Source organism: Mus pahari, chromosome 15 (genome assembly GCF_900095145.1).
Source record: "Mus pahari chromosome 15, PAHARI_EIJ_v1.1, whole genome shotgun sequence".
Taxonomy (NCBI): Eukaryota; Metazoa; Chordata; class Mammalia; order Rodentia; family Muridae; genus Mus; species Mus pahari.
The window spans coordinates 63,161,874-63,178,268 of NC_034604.1; the positions used below are offsets into that span (position 1 = coordinate 63,161,874).

The 16,395-nt window shown below is 38.8% G+C and overlaps 1 protein-coding gene across 21 annotated transcripts in view; it reads left to right on the plus strand.

Moving 5' to 3' along the window:
* Tcf4 (transcription factor 4) overlaps positions 1-16,395 on the plus strand; it is a 347,041-nt gene that overhangs the window by 234,971 nt on the left and 95,675 nt on the right. The gene's annotated exons all lie outside the window — the stretch shown is intronic.

Genomic DNA, 16,395 nt, shown 5'->3' on the forward strand with positions numbered 1-16,395 from the left:
GGCAAGCTGTAGTCCGCTTGGCATCCGAACGGGCTAAGGGAAGCTGGGAAATGGGAGTCAGACTGTGAATGCAAGTAACAGCCAATGGTTAACTTTTTTTTTATGTGTCACTTGGCAGATATGATACTGATTTCGTTTTTTTTTTTTTTTTTTTTTTTTTTTTTTAAAGCGTGGGTGAGAGTTCAGTGCCCTGGGAAGAGCCGTAGATGCTGTTATTGTGTTTTTCTCGTACAGTTGACTTGTCTTGATTTCTTGAGGCCAGTACAGATGTTTCAGCAGCCAGCATTAGGAGATGAATGCATGTCTGTCAGAGGCACTCTTTAGGTGCAAAGGTGATCAGAGGAGAGTTGGTCTTGCTGCTGATCACTATGCAGTCCTGGGAAAGTTTAATCCTCCCGAAGGCAGTCCTATGCCAAAACAGAATACCGTGCACTTCACTGAATGCTCCCAAGTACACAGACACCCGGAGATATTTTTAAATTATCACTAGTCCACATCCCTCATTCTACATTAAAAATTCAAATCCATTTTGAACTCTGGGAATGCAGAGCTAAAATGGTCAGATTAGATCCGGCCAAAATGATCTCCTGACTCTTTCAGAGGCTGTTGCTCTTCTGTTAGCCACACTACATCTTTGAAGATTCTGAGGGAACATGTGATAGAGAACCCCCAACCTTTTCAAGATTTCCCTAGTATCTGTGCGGAGAGCTGCTCCCAAAGTCGAAAAGAGCGAGTTGCCATCTTGAGGAGGGAATTGCATGTTTAGTGAGCACCAAATGGTCTCAGTGTTAGTCTGGAATTCTCAATATAGATGGTTGCTTTCAAATACTGTTTATTCCTATCAAAACTTCCAAACGTTTACACACGATATCAGGAAAGATGACCAACTCCGACAACCCCAGGAGCAGGGAACAAGGCTTAGAGATAGAATACCATTTGTCTGATAATTAGAGAGCATCTCTTAAGAGTTCGAGAGAATTCTGATTAACCTTTCTGTTCCCACATTCTCACATGAAATTAGCACACCTTTTAAACTATTATCTAGTATTTAAACACTATTTTTTTTTTTTAGTGTTCTTAATGCAACAGGTTCTAGAGACACCAAAAGTGTGGTGTAGGCTTCAAAAAAAACTTCATTTTTCTTACATTTTAAATGTTCTGTTTGTGCAAAATTTCGAGAATCACCATAAGGGCTTCTTTGCATTTTTAATTTAGTAACTAACATATGAATAAATTTGCATATTAATTAGTTGCAGATTAAATCATGCATACATAATTGCCTCCTTACTGTGTTTAATGTTTGTCAAAATCTCCAGCCTAGTTTGATGGATGTCGTATGAAAGATTACAATTTGATGTACCCTTGGAAGTATTTACACCAATAATGCTAGATTCTTAATAGCAGAATTCTCTAGTTATATACAGTTACTAATAAACATGTAAGATAGGTACATGTCCCTTTGACTAAATTTTTTTCTTTGCACCAAATCATTTACTATTCATAATCATTAATGCATCTCCTAATTATACAGCATATGTCTGTTAACCCTTTAGTTGCCGATGTATCCCAATAGTACCTTCTTTCTTTTTCTTGTCCTTTTCTGCAGATAACCAAGTATTTGATAGAATCCAGATGACACCCTTCACTTATTTCTATGTTTCTATGCTGCTGTGTAGAAACAGCTCCCAGGCCATTTATTTTAACCCCCAGCTAAGAATCATCTGAGTACTTTATATTTTCTAGCTGAAGACCAACAAATGACCTGTGTATACAACCCTCATAGCTATGGGATTTTCCTCTTTTATCAATTGTAAGAATAATTTGTGAATTTCAGATACTTTATACGAAATAGTTAGAACAAAGACATACTACTAGCACATCTGTCTTATTTAGGGATAGAATTAAAACAAATAGAATTATTTGGTATATTTTATTCTGTCCTAAATATTATAGAAAATTTAGTGTCTGATCAAAAAGTGTCTGTGATTATTTTGTAATAATTCAGAGATATTTACATTTGAAAATGCCCACAACATGGATGCTCCTCATTTGACTAAGTACAAAACCATTGTTAAATATTTGTTAAAATCAATATTTTAGTTATTCGGGTTTTTAAGTTTTATTTCATTCATGTAAAAAGTAGACTAGGTTTCCCTGCTTCTTTAATATGTAAGCTGCTTATCACACTATTATCCTACATTAATGAATATTCCTACTGTGTAAAATATTATCCAAAATGAAGGTGTTGATGTCATTTTAATGTGAAATTTATAGTTAAATTCATAACACATAATGAGAAATATACACACAGTTCTGCTCCAATCTTGTTCAAGACTCCTGAGCTATTCTGGTTTGAGTATACATTTTTAAATTAGCTTTAAATTTAGTTTGAAAATCTGGAAAATGTTAATTCATTTGGGCACTACTATTAGAGGCCAAGGGAAACTAAGGCCCAGACCAATGATATTGCTTCAGTTGTATAAAGAATAGATGCAGCAAAGCCATAGGATGTATTTTTGGAAATCTGTTTTAAATATGAGGACTTGTTGACCAACTCTGTATTCCACAATGGTCATAATATGTGACTTGTACCTGTTTTACCATCGAGTGTGTCTCATTTATATGCCTCATAAAGACTACAGAGATTAAAAACGAGGCAAACATAAATGGCCGATTTCCTTTATTTGAGTCTGACATAGGAGAAATAATATCCCTTGGTCGCTTACCTCAGGGACGTTTCCTTTCTCGTTACAAGGCAAAAAAAAAAAAAAAAAAAAAATAGTTATTGATTTAGCAAAACATCATTTTGCAGCATGAAATAGCACATTAAATTATTTAGCAACGTGAAAATGAACCGAAAGCTGCAAAACTCATAAAAGGAAGCAAACAGTCAGACCCGAAACATATTTATCCACAGCCATTGTGCCTAGGTAATTCAGGGCATATGGTATGTAAATGATGTTTGGAGATCCTTGCCAAATCTGCACACAACGGGATAAATTAAGGACAGGTTTCCCTGGGTGTCAGTCCCATGACTATGGCCCGAATGCTCTGTGCTCCGACGTGTGTGCCTTGTTCTTTGCTTTTAGCAAGTACGGCACTCATTCAGTGACGAAAACTGGTTCTTAGCCGGCTTCTCAGGCATTATTCGTAATTCCCCCAAAACTGATTTATGATTAAATTTAAAATATAGCACCAGTTTGCCAAACTTTCCTCTTGTTCCCACATTTCAAAAGTAAGATCTGAATAATTCATCAGTATATGTTTGGATACGAAGCCATATTTAAATGGGTCTTCTCAACAATGGAGATGAAGCACTTCTTGGCCACTGAACTGAGAAAGGCGGTCCCAAGTTTGACTTTTTCTCAAGGTCAGGATAAAAGTGTTTTCTAGAATAGGGAATAAATTGTTTTGAACATTTACAGATTATAGTTCCATGTGAACCTAGTCACAATTTATGAATTCAGCTTGGTAATTCAAATAATTGTTAGCACTTCTTTTATTTTTGAATTACACTTGGAAGTGGACGCTCTCATTTCCAGAACAGACAGAGAGGGCACCAAAACCTTCTCCATTTGCAGTTCATTTTCAGGAACCAAAAGGTTGCGCTGTTTCCTTCTCACACAGAATGGGGTTTCTTTCCTAAGCTGGGGGTCTCAGTACGTGAATTTTAGTGCTTCATTTATCCTTTTTGAATAATCTTGGAACAATGTGCTCGCAGATCCCACCTAAATCTCATGTTTCATCCATTACAGAACTTGACTATTTATTGGAATAAATGTAAAACTGATATCTGATAGATAAAAGGTATTCTAGGATGTTGTGTTTATAAGGTATTGTTTTATTGTGAAGATTGCTCTACATGGATAATTTTTAAAAGATAGTGTCCTTAATTATGTTATTTGAATTAACAATTTGGGCTATGCCCCTACTATTATCATTTCATTGTTGAAAAATATAGCATATTGATAACTATGTAGGAAACAGAAATAGGCTTAGTCCTTACATATTGCTCTGCAAAGCAGGTAAAATAGAGAGAAAATACTCTTGAGGTCAACCTCAATCAATGCTTTTTGATACCAATTCCATGTTTATATTAATGCAAGTGGTTGGGAGTCTAAGAACTGTACCTAATTCCATAGAGCCGATAGTGGGTGAACTCGAGGCAAAGTTATTCTGTGGCTGTCCCCCACTTCGTTGAAGCTACTATGCACAGCTGTGCTTGCGACTCAACAGCAGAGAGCAAGGCAATATTCATTGGAAAACAAGGCTCATCTTCCTTTCAACTTTATGGAGAACTTGCAGCCTCCAAAGAACAACAATAGAGTAATCACAAGTTGAGATTACAGAGCCCAGATGAAATGAATCGCACAGGAGGATGCTGTGGCGTGAGTTTACTTCCACAGCAGAAGCATTGTGAATACCAATGTGGTAACCATCACCGCAGTGCAGGCTTAAGTGACAGTCTTTGGACTAGATAAGAAACGAAACACCTGTGCTTCATTCAGAGATGCTAAGATGTGTCTGGAGATGTAAAAGAGAGTTGAGATTTTCAATTTCAGCGAGGTCTTATTACTGTTGTTGCAAAATCATAAATAGTAAAGATAAAGTATCTCAATGGTGGAAAGTTATTTTATGAGTTGGTCAATTCAAAATGATTAGCAGTTTAATTTTTTTTTTTTTAGAAACAAATAAGAATATAAAGAGAGAGAGAAAGAGTTAAATGAAATTTACATCTTTCCAGACAGCTTGGCATGTCAGGTATAGAACTCTGGCAATTTCCTCCCAAACATCTGACAATTTGGGCTTATGGAGGCAACCTGTACAGTTCTGAGGTATTGTATTGCTCCTGAGTTTTTTTCAGCTGTGACATCAACAAGTGAAGAGACTTTCTAAAAGATCAAGCCATAGAAAAAAATAGCATGGTGTAGTGTTTGCTTTCTGACATAATATTCTTCGTAAGAGCCATTGAAAGTGTATGACTGTATGTGTACACTTCCTGTGTGTTAGGTAGCTTTAACCCTTTGATAAGATAAGGTAAGCCCTTGATAAGAATTATGACTTACGTGTATCCATATCTGAAGAGTATTTCATGTTTGCCTTTACAGAATGTTAGTACCACTCTTATATAACTCTAGTAGAACATTCTACCAATAATTCTAGTAGAAAGGGCATCATATTATCATATTTTATCATATTGGCAAAAAATGTTTAAACTCCCCCAAAACTGAGAACTGCCATTTAGTTGATGTCACTTTCTTACATCATCACATAACACCCACTTAGAATGGAATCCTTTTAAAAATCAAGTATCACGTTAAAAAAAAACAAACACATATTCATTATACACCTATTATGTGCTAGACTCCTGTTGGTGGGAGACCATCATGAAGACTTATGCAAAGATGACCTTTTTATAATACTTTAAAGAGGCCCAGTACCAGTAATGCTCATTGTAGACTAATAACTGCAGAGATTATATGACTCTTAAAAATCCAGTGATCGCAGTTACATCATAAATAATATAATCACATCTCCCATGGTAGCATACCATGCAACATAGAAGCAAAACCAGCCATATGTCACTATAATTATTGTTGAGTTTCTTTGTTATCAGCATGTTTAACAATGGGACAAATAACATGAATTTTTTTCTATAGTACCTAGAATCTGGTTAATAGACTGACTTGGCAAAGAAAACAAGCCAAAATTAAATATATGAGACTGTTATGTTAAGACTGTTTATTCATTGTTTCCCTCCACAACAAGGAACAGTAATGTCCAATCATGTGAGAAGGAGGTGTCCCACTCAGGGAAGACCTGTGAGCTGGAATGTCTAAGGTAGAATATAGCTTGAATAAGGACAGATGACCCACCGAGGAAAACTAAAGACTGTGAAATGAACAGGAGTGTGCATCACACACATCAAGTGACTGAACAGTGTCACCTTTCAAAGTGACAATGCATGTATCCATGTTATGTAAGTCTTTGGCATGTTGTTGGCTCTGTTAACTGCTCCACAGAAATGAAGGGAGTTGAGGTCCTTTCCCCACTCTGTCAGGGCATCAAATACAACGTGCTCCACCTCTCTATTCCAGTAGCTCATTAATAAGAGCAAGAGAAAGACCCGACTATGAAATCAATAATAATGAGAACATTTGAAAGCTAGTGGAATAGCTACCATATAATTGTGTGTTATCAGTAAAAGTAGATTTGGTGCTATTCATTTTTTTAGCTTAATAATATGCAATTATTTTTAAGAAGACATAATTTTCAAATTGAAGTTCTAGCTAGTTAAGCTGCGTTTATCTGGCAAACCTTCTCTCTGAACTTGAATTCTTTTGTTTCTCTTTCTTTTTGTTTGTTTGTTTGTTTGTTGGCTTCCTTCTTTCTTTTTGACAGAGCATGTAGCCTTGGTTGGCTGGCACTCACCATATAGACCAGACTTTCCTCAACTTACAGAGATCTGCTGGCTTCTCCCTCCCATGTGCTGGGAGTACAGATGTGTGCAACCACACCTGGCAATTTCTTTCTTAGAAAAAAATACCGTAAATTCTATCTTATTCATCTATTTCATGTGTGTGGCATGCTATGCCCACAGAGGTCAGGGGGCAATGATCACGAGTTGGTTTTCACTTGCCACGTGGGTTCTGGTGGCCCATCTGACAGCAGGTGCCTTCACCTGTACCTCTCTAGCCCTCTCAACTTGACCCCTTTCATTGTGGAAAGAAGAGAAATGAATCTGCAGTTACTGTCTTTCTTTCTTCACCCTGTGAGCAAATGTGTTAGAGCTCTGATTATGTGTCTGTGACAACTGCAGCATTGCTATGCTGGGGCAATGACATAGAGGCACGATTTATTTAATAGCAGTTCATGTTATTCAATATTTGTGGACATATCCCAGAATGATTCTTATCTGGAAAGGTCTGCCAATCATGGTTCTGGATAGTAGAGCCTTCCAGATGTGGCACACATTGTGGCCACAGTCTGTCTGTTCCCCAAAAGTCACAGCAATTATCAGAGAGGCTTTTCTTGGTAAAAGATGGAAGTAACTCTCAATTATTCTTTTATGTTTTGAGTTGATCTTTCTGAGATTCTTTATTACAAAGCAATGGTGTGATTTTAGGGATGACAGAGAACTTTCAGCTTTATTACTTATTTTCCATAAGAAGATAAAAAAAGATTTAGATGAACCCAGAACTTGTTCAGATTTTAAAAGGAAGTGAGAGATTCAGCTAGCATTTGCAGTTGTATTTTTGTAGATTCTGCAGCTTGTCCAGTGAATTTACACATGGGAAAGGATGTTGGGCTCACATGCTCTCTTTAGTTTTTGTTGTTGTTGTTTTTTTTTTGTTGTTTTGTTTGGTTTTGAAATGGGGTTTCTCTATGTACTACTGTTTATACCCAAGGAATATGTAATTCTTAGGAATCTATATTTTATGAGGTAAATCTATACATTTTTTACTATCAAAGATATGAGGAACCGCTAACTATACACAGCTCAGTATCACTAATAACTCTGAAGGGTACACAGTGTCTGCACTCAATGCATAAAGCTGACAATTTCCTGTGTGCTGTCCTTTCTGATCCGTCCCTTTGCATAGTCCCTACACATTTACCTTATATCGGCATTAAGTACAAAGGTAACCAAACATGACTTACAAGGCCTGAACGGATGTCAAAGAATGTGCCATATCCTGTAATAAAGGACTAAGGGTAAAATAATCGACCAGTTATTTTAAGTAATTTTTCAACTTAAGTATTTTACAGTCATGTTCGGAGAAAAGCAAATGCTGACATTTTGGGAAGTGAATATCCTGTCAAGCAAAATAGAGGAAACTTTCATGTCACTGACTGGGAAGCAATTTCTTTGCAATTTGGTACCAATAACAATGATGCTGAGCTTGGAGAATGGCTCAGTGGGTAAAGCCTGTTGACCTGAGTTTGATCCCTAGAGCGTACATGGAGATAGGAGAGAAAAGTCTTCTATAAGTTGTCTGCTACATACGTGTACATGCACATACATACACACACATTTAAAAAAATAATTTTAAAACATTCTACTAACCTCTTTTGAATTAGTTATTTTTCTCAGTCATAAAAGGGGAGTGGTAAGACCCCCTTGCTCCATATTCCTTGTGAGCCGTCACCACTCATCATAATTAACTTGGTCTAGTGTTCAGAGTCAGTATATGTCAACATCAAACTTTTACTGGGCAATTCTTATTTTCATGTTGTCTGCATTAGACAAATGCTCAATTGTTTATTTCAGTTTACCCAGCAGTGGCCCAGAATTTTTCTTATCTGTGCCTTAGCTCTTACAGAGCATTTCTTCTAAGATCCTCGTGAGATTTTCCTGACACATTGCTGAAGATGATGCAAGACTTGTTTCCCCTGTGCCGCTGTGGTCATGCCTGTGTTTATGTGTAGGGGGATGACTTAAGATCAATGGGACCAAAGGTCACCCCCAGGTCATTTAGCATGGAGGAGCACAACGTTTGAAACAGGGAGGAATCACTGACCCGTACAACCCTTAGGGAGGCATGATCTGTTCCTGCTTCCTCCTTAAGATGCCATCAATTCTAGAACAAATTGACTTCCAGTAACACAAGAGAGCGTTTTAAGCAGGGTCTTTATAAAACAGGAACCTGAACTGGACACTTGAAGGTCAGCACGGTGCTGTCCTTGAACACTCTCTGCCTCAGGGCTCTCTCTCTCTTATTACCTGTACTCCTATTATAGGCACCGTCAGAGACTGCCTCTCCAATGTCTGAGAGTTGTTTGTTCTCTGTCCAGCAATTTGCCGTTCTACTCACTCAGTGATGTCAAACTATTAAATGTAATCAACAGAAACCTCAGGAAATTGCTAGAATTCCACTCCAGAGGGGGTTCACAAGCCCTAGACAATTAGTCTATTTTGAATGAAAATTGCTTGCATTGTGGTACTACCCCCACCCTGATTATTATTGAGCAATGTACTGGGAAGCCAAATATCTATTCATAAGTTCGTATTTAAAAAAAAAAAAAGTGTGTTGTTTTGCTGTTCGTCCTGTGTACAAATTCCAGTGAGCTTCTTCGTCAATCCACTTTCAGTGGGGGGGAGGGGGGGGAAACTTTTCAAAAGTAGTTCTTTAGCCTAACAAATAGACTCAGAATTTCTCCCTTTAATTTTGGGTAACTTTTTAAAGCCTGTGTGCATCAATGTAAGGGGGGACATAATCAATACGGAGAGACAGACAGCCGTTCTCCCATTTCATTCAGTTCAGACCTGAGGTCTGTCCTGGAGCTCCCAGTCCAGGAAATGCAGCGATCTGAGTCAACTTCCTCAACCCCTGTTTTCATATTGTTCAGTGTGACGCTTCCTCCTTGTACCAAAATAGAAGTGTTTTGTTTGTAGACGGTGCTTAGAGACATGCTATGGGTCACAGTGTATTAGGATAATTGACTAGAAACATTTTTTTTTTTCCCCAATACTTCCAGAGGGAAGAGAAAACATAGGGAAAAACTAAAAAATAGACTGAGTTTCCTCTTCCTAAATAAGATGTCCTCTCTCTGTGTTCACAAGTTTTGTTTGTGTTAGCTTTCGTAATTCCACTTAGTATTTGAGAGACCTGATGGCTTGTCTCAGTATGTAAGTTGCTCACACTTGTGTAATCTGAGCTTCCATGGGAGTCCAGCCTACAGTTTTCATCAGGATCAAACAGGCCCATCCCTGTCTTCTGCTCCCCCTAGCTGGTGTCCAACTTTATCTTGTCCTATAGTAGGTTAGCTCAGGCTGGTCGATCTGTTTGAGGAATGGCATCTCGGACCTTGGCCTTAGTGAACTGCATAGCCATTGAGATCAGTTATGTAACTGGCATGCTCATGGGATGCTTCTCCACAGCACAGTGAAAGTGGGTGGGAGGGTGGGATGGGGAGTCCAGCCTGAGGAAGTCCACGGGATCCATGGACCTGGCTTTCACATTGATCCCCATGCTCTGTCTGTCTCCCAGATAACATGCAATCCACAATGGAAAAGGATGAACTCTTTTTCCAGAGGAGGAAGGATAAGGCCCAGTGGTCAAATATTTATGGAACAAATCTGATTCAAAACCAATATTTTTTTCACTGCTTACCTTAGAAATCAGTGTGGAGTACTTGCAATCGATATGACTATGAGCTATCTGTCCAGCCATGAAGAAAATAAATATTTGGTCATGTCGTAAGCTATGTAAAAGTCTACACATGAGCCCAAGCCATAAAAGAATTAAGTTGAAGATTACATAGGAACTAGGAAGTCATGGTAGAAATTCAGTTCCATAGTCTATATTAATATTGCTAATATTTGATGTATTGTGTAGTAAAAGCTACTTCCAAACTAAATTCGCGTATCTGGTAGCCTATATTAACTTCTAATTATTATTCCATGAGACATTTTCATGCCACTGAAATGATTGTGTGACTATTACTTTATATTTTATTTTTTACATTCTTTATCTATTGTGTGTGTGCATATATGTCTGCGTGCCCGACACTGTGAATCTGGGGATCAGAGAAGAGTGTGCGGAAATCAATTTTCTCCAACATGTGGGTAACCAGGGATCAAACTCAGAAAGTCAGGTTTGGTGGCAAGACCCCTTATGTGCTGAACCATCTTATCAGCATTTACCCAAGATTTATTAATATTGCATGTATTTATTTTAAATAGATTAACTTTAATTATTTAACTATTAAGATAACGTTTAACTATTTATTTGAGCCAAATAAATTCTCTTAAATAATGAGATAGTAACTAAAGTAAGAATTTTAATGAGAAGAAAAACATTAAAATTGTTTCTTTATATTATAGCCTTGTGTTTTTAAGAGTGTGTGTGTGTGTGTGTGTGTGTGTGTGTGTGTGTGTGTGGTGGGGCTTGCACATGGGTGCTCACAGTAGCCATAGTGTTCCAATTGCTGTGGAACTGTAGTTACAGACAATGTTTAGCCACCTGAAGTAGGTGCTAGGAATCGAACTTAGGTTCTCAGGAAGAGCAGTATATGCTTTTTGAACAATCTCTCTATCCCCCAAGAAAATATTTTTAACATAGACCTCTTCATTCCTGCTATTATTATTATTATTATTATTATTATTATTATTATTATTATTACTATTATTGTTTTGTTGAGACAGGGTTTCTCAGTGCAGCCCTGGCTGTCCTGGAACTCACTTTGTAGATCAGGTTGATCTCGAGCTCAGAGATCCATCTGCCTCTGCCTCCCAAGTGCTAGAATTAAAGGTGTGCACCACCAGGCTCATCTCTTCATTGCTGTTTAAGAGCACATAAAATATATTACATTCTAAACACCTCAATATCAAGACAGAAATAGATGTAGACAGTAGTTTATCAGAGTTCACTATTTGATTGCAAAACTGTCTTAGTCTTTCACTCATCTCAGCAAATGAGAAAGGACAGAAAGAGGGAGAGAGGTAAGTGTAGGTTAAGAAAGAGGAAGAGGGTGGGAGAGAGAGACTGACTGCTCCTGTCTGTGTGCCTGGGTGTCTCTGTACCTAGCTCATTATTTTGGTAATTAGATCTTTAATAAAAATTGTATGTCATCACACCCAATAGGATTTTTTTTGTCACTGCACTTTAATTTGGATATTAAACATTAACCCCTAATTACAAGCCCTCAGAGCTTATTCAAATTTTTCATAATACAGCAGTCCATGTATAAGCATTTCCTACTTAAAAATCCACATCGACTTAGCTCATGAGTTAAATCTCTCGGCTATAGTGACTCCTACTGGAGAGCAAATGATATAAATGCACTGCATTCTCTGACATGTCCTTTCTCAGTGGTTCAGAGCAGCTTAGACAACCTCCTCTTGCCACGCGCAAGATCTGCTGTTCTTCTAATTTTACATACAGAAACATACTTTTGAATCCTAAGGAATTATCAGAAATCAATGTTAAAAATCTGGTGCAGATACACTTCTCATACTAATGGTCTACAATTTCTAGAGAAATTGTGAGTAGTTACCTGCTTGGATTGTAATTTTATGCTTTTTCTTTTTCTTCTTATTAGTAAGCTTCCAGACCCTAAGTCCTTTCAGGATGGCGATTATTTTCTTGCACAGAGGAAGTAGGGAGGGGGAAAGAGTTCTCTCACATACAGCTGATCTGCTGAGGGAGCTGTCTTCTCTCCTTTAAGTCCCGGAAGGAGCCGATGTTTGACATAAAGCATGCAGCTAGCACTCACACCTGTGCTGTCTGGCTTGGCCAAGCTCCCTCTGCTGTAGAGTAGCAGTGGTGCCATTCCCATACCCATAGTCCCACCCTCCAGCGGAAGCCTTCCGGGTGTCATACATTTGTTCTTAGTCTGGTTCTGTTGCTTCAGGTCTCTTTCTGGTTTATAGAATGTCATCTAAGGCTTTTCAGTTTTTATTCCCTGTCTTGGAAGTGAGATGGAAATACCTCTCACAAGGTTCCTGTTGTGAGAATTAAAGAGGCGAAGGTCTTTGCTCTTTAAACTTCTTATCCTTGTAGATGTATTGAGTACTGTCTTCTCACCAAGAGAATTAATGCGATAGATATTCGCCAAATGTGGGGATTTTATGAATAGTCTCACTTATTTTATTTGTTTTGCTGTCAATCTCTGGATTGATAGATATCCCCATCTCTTAATTCATGACATTTACCTAATTCAACTGTGCTACATAAAAGCGACCAACATTGTAGAAGTAAAGAATACACTACGTATAAACTTTAATGGGATTAGTGACTTAAGCAAGAACAAGGAGTTGTCATGTTCTACCAAGTTATGTGATAGGGGCATGGCATCCCTTCCATGAAATCATCATGCATGCATGCCTCCATCCATTAATCTATCCACCCATCTGTCCATTCATTGTTTAGCTCATATTCAAAGCCACCCCACTTTATTTGATTAGACATGTATTTGTGTAGTAGGTTTATTTAGACACTAGTGTTATGTAAGTTTGCAGTTATTTTTCTTGGGGAAAATGGTAGAATCTGCTCTAATATGATCTGTGGTTGGGAGTGTTTTCTCTCTCTTTCTTTCTTTCTTTCTTTCTTTCTTTCTTTCTTTCTTTCTTTCTTTCTCTCTTTCTCTCTTTCTCTCTTTCTCTCTTTCTTTCTTTTCACCTGTAACAATTTATTGCCTAAGTCTTTAAAATATATAGATTTGCTCCTACTTGAATCAAAGCAGTAATGATTAGTCATAATTTTCATTATGTTCAAGAGCCTGCTTGCATCTCTTGGCTGCTTGGTCATGTCTCCGTCAGGTGGAATGTTGACCAATGAGTGCTCCATCATGTCTAAGACGGAGCTTAACTGGAAGTTGGGAATCACATAAAAGGTGCCTGTGGAGTGGTTGAATGAGCATATTAACCAAGGGTCTGTTTTCAAGAACTGTAGGATTTGACTGGTGACTGGTTCAGTGATGTAATCCAATTCCCCCCACCAGATTTTACTGAGTAGCTCTCTACCTTTCCAGACTGTTACACCATTGCCTTGGGAGTGTATGCGCAAAGAATCCCCAGTTTTCTGTGACATGGTACATGTAATGTTGCAAGCACCAACTGTGCTTCACTTCAAATATATCTTATCAAGGAACTCTTGGAAAAAAAAATAACAAATTGTCAGCTAGATGCTAGGAGAAGTAAATGATATTGACATCTTTTAGTAATCAGTTTTATTATTTAATAAATATTGATGGCAAGTTTCACCATCTACTGTGTTCCCAATGATGCTTGCTCGTTAAGTGAGAGAGAGAGAGAGAGAGAGAGAGAGAGAGAGAGAGAGAGAGAGAGAGAGAGAGAGAGAGAGAGAGAGAGAGAGAGAGAGAGAGAGAGATTGAGAGAGCGCGCGCTGGCCCTCTGTTTAGCCTGGCTGTCATTTCAGTGATGAAAGGGGCCTCAGTGCTAAGGTCCTATTTGTTAAGTATACACTGATGCAAACCAGTAGAAGGCCTTACAAACTGGCAGCTTAAGAGCCAGACTTCTTTTTAAATTATTACAAAACAAGTGGATTCTTGCATACAGCTCTAGTCGTCTGTGCTCACCCCCCACGCTTCACACTCAAGATTTATCAGAAATGATATTTCTGTCACAAAGACATCTTCAGAGTCTGAGATTGAAGAACTGTCTCAGATGACAAGGCACTGACTTGAGTTCTGTTGAGTGACACGTACTTCAAGGGCAGCAAAGCAAAACCCACACACCACTGGATGACAATGCATCTTGCCTCCTTGGGCATCATTCACAAATAACCCTTCAAAGTTGTACATCTTTATTAACCAATACAAATGTGCACTTTTGAAACGTTAGAATCTTTTGGGGGGGGGGCGCATCAGCTAATGAATCCTAAAAGCTTAATGTTCTAATCCTATTTGAACAAATTTTCTTCCACATGCCAAATCGAAAGACCTTAAAGTCTCTTTCACCTTATCAAATTAAAGTATTTAGTGGTATCCTTCTTAAAGAAATCATAGCTTTACCTTTAAAACTATGAATATAGTCCATTGAAGTAAGAGTTTATATATAATTGATGGAGAGGCCTTTACATCTTTGCAAAACGTGCAAGAAAATAGATTTAATGAAGATGAAAAGAGATAATTGTTTATGGAAATAGTCCAGGGCTCCTAGCAGTCACACCCAGAACATTAGGTAAGATCTAGAGGCAGGCCACTAAATAAGGGGTTTCTCTGACAGTAACGCAGGGGCCATAGCAACAATCCCACCCCAACTTCTCTCTCCAAATTCCAGCATCCAAGTTCCGGTTTTCACACTCTATCCTGTGGCAGTAGGCAACCTGGCTTTGGGTGTTAACACTGAGGGTGGTTTAAAGGGTACAAATGGGATCCTGTCAGATTGACAACTAACTGTTCTAATGAGGAAAAAATCCTCAAAGCATGAAATTTGAATGAAATGTGTGATTATAATTCAAGTACTGTTTACACAAACCTCTGGGGACCTTCCGAATAAATGCAGAGCAAGTGAGTTAGACAAACCTCTGGGTCCTGTGGTGTGTGTGTGTGTGCGTGTGTGTGTGTGTGTGTGTGTGTGTGTGTGTTAGTGTGGGGCAAACTTTCCACCCTTAGCTAAGCCTCTACTCTTCAGTCCACTCCAGCCTTCCGTTGTCTATTAATACTGTATGTGTTTTGTTACCGCGTTGAGTCGTAAGGAAATAGGTGCTTTGCATTATTAAAGTTGATTCTGAAGAGTAGATGTGTGCTCAGTGGCATTTGCCTCGGCATATGCAAATGATTTAGTTTCATTTGGGATCAGTTCCCAGAGGCCCTCCTTTCCTGTGGCGCTCTGAATTTGGCAAGCTCAAGTCAGCCCATCTCTTCCCCCCCTCTTTCCTTTCCGTTTTTTTTTTTTTTTTTAAACTCCCCTTTTGTTAGTTGATATATTTTTCAAAGGACAACAAAAATATCCCCCCTGCTTGGTAGAAACCTTGCAATTCTATTGTTCAGTGGCGATCAATAAAGGTGAAGGGAGGTTTAAGGTTTCCTAAAATTTAGTAAAATTTAAGTTTGCAAAAAACCAAACGTGCGTGGAACGCTTGTTAAAATATTTATGCAGAAATCAGGCTCCTGGGGCGAGTCAAAACTCTGAAAAAAAAAAAAAAACCGTGGTCTCTAAGGTACCTTTTTAGGAATTGACAGCTGTGAGCTATTGGTAGATTCGGACTTAACCAATAAACTTGCCTTAGAACCCAGCAAACAAGCTTAAGTCGCAGCTGGGTTCGCCATTGCCGTGGCACTCCAGACTGCAGAGTGTAGTGTGTGTGGCTTTGGGGTGCTCAGCCCTAAGGAAGGGACGCCTGGCTTCATGGCATTTAGCTAGCTCGCTTTTGTCCACGCAGCCGGCTGCGGCGTGGCGAGGTGAAGTTCACCGGCGGGCGGCCACCCTCTGCCCGGGGTCTGAGAGCCTGGGGCTGGCAGAGCCCTGAGCCGGCCGCTCGGTTACTCTGTTTCATTCCGCAACCCGGTTTTGTAGGTTGTTGACCAAGCAGCCAGAAAACACTGCCCCCTCTCTCTGTTTGAGCGAGGTCAGAGACGTGGTGGGTTTTTTTTTTTTTTTTTCCCTTCCTCCACTACGCCCCCCCCCGCCCCCCTTTCTCCGAATCGAGTTCTCAGGCAGCTGCGTACAATGCTGGGAGCTAGCCAGCAGCAGAGACAGATGGCAGAGTTATTAGATGTGCATCGTACGATTCCCTTCCTGCCACTCGCTTTTTAATCAAATTAAAACAAAAAAGAAAGAGAGGGAGAGAGAGAGAGGGGGAGTCAATTAACCGCATTTGTATTCTGCTCAATAATGGACCCTGTTCCACTTTTACCCTAAGGCAGTTGAGTGGAAATTTTAGAGAAGAAAAGGGGTGCCTAAAACAAAAACCAAAAAAAAGAGAG